Below are 937 nucleotides of genomic sequence, written 5' to 3'. Positions count from 1 at the left end.
TCAAATGCAACAAGATTTGCACAATGTCCAAACTTGGGTTGGCAAGTGGCAAGTAACATTTGTGCCAAACAAATGCCAGGCAATGGCCATCTCCAATACAAGACAATCTAACCACTGTTGCTTGACATTGTGGTGTTCCAATCACTGAATCCCCCATTATCAACATTCTTGGGATTACCGTTGACCTGAAACTGAACTTGCCTCACCATGTAAGTACGGTAGCTACAAAAGCAGGTCAGAGGCTGGGAATTCTGTGGTGAACATAGAAAGTGTGAACAAAGAACAAAGAAAATTACAGCACAGGAGCAGGCCTTTCAGCCCTCCAAGCCTGCGCCGATCCAGATCCTCTATCTAAACCTGTCACCTATTTTCCAAGGATCTGTATCCCTCTGCTCCCTGCCCATTCATGTATCTGTCTAGATACATCTTAAATGACGCTATCGTGCCCGCCTCTACCACCTCTGCTGGCAACGTGTTCCAGGCACCCACCACCCTCTGCGTAAAGAACTTACCACGCATATCTCCCTTAAACTTTTCCCCTCTCACCTTGAAATTGTGACCCCTAGTAATTGAGTCCCCCACTCTGGGGGAAAAAGCTTCTTGCTATCCACCCTGTCCATACCCCTCATGATTTTGTAGACCTCAATCAGGTCCCCCCTCAACCTCCGTCTTTCAAATGTAAATAATCCTAATCTACTCAACCTCTCTTCATAACTAGCGCCCTCCATACCAGGCAACATCCTGGTGAACCTCCTCTGCACCCTCTCCAAAGCATCCACATCCTTTTGGTAATGTGGCAACCAGAACTGTACGCAGTATTCCAAATGTGGTCGAACCAAAGTCCTATACAACTGTAACATGACCTGCCAACTCTTGTACTGAATACCCTGTCCGATGAATGAAAGTATGCCGTATGCCTTCTTGACCACTCTATCGA

The 937-nt window shown here is 46.6% G+C and overlaps 1 protein-coding gene across 1 annotated transcript in view; it reads left to right on the top strand.

Annotated features, from left to right (window-relative positions):
- The window catches only part of LOC109922190 (myc box-dependent-interacting protein 1-like), a 77,830-nt gene that overhangs the window by 20,648 nt on the left and 56,245 nt on the right, over window positions 1-937 (top strand). The gene's annotated exons all lie outside the window — the stretch shown is intronic.

The sequence above is a fragment of the Rhincodon typus genome, chromosome 7 (assembly GCF_021869965.1).
Source record: "Rhincodon typus isolate 14 chromosome 7, sRhiTyp1.1, whole genome shotgun sequence".
NCBI classification, from domain to species: Eukaryota; Metazoa; Chordata; class Chondrichthyes; order Orectolobiformes; family Rhincodontidae; genus Rhincodon; species Rhincodon typus.
This window is presented reverse-complemented; position numbering and strand designations above follow the sequence as displayed.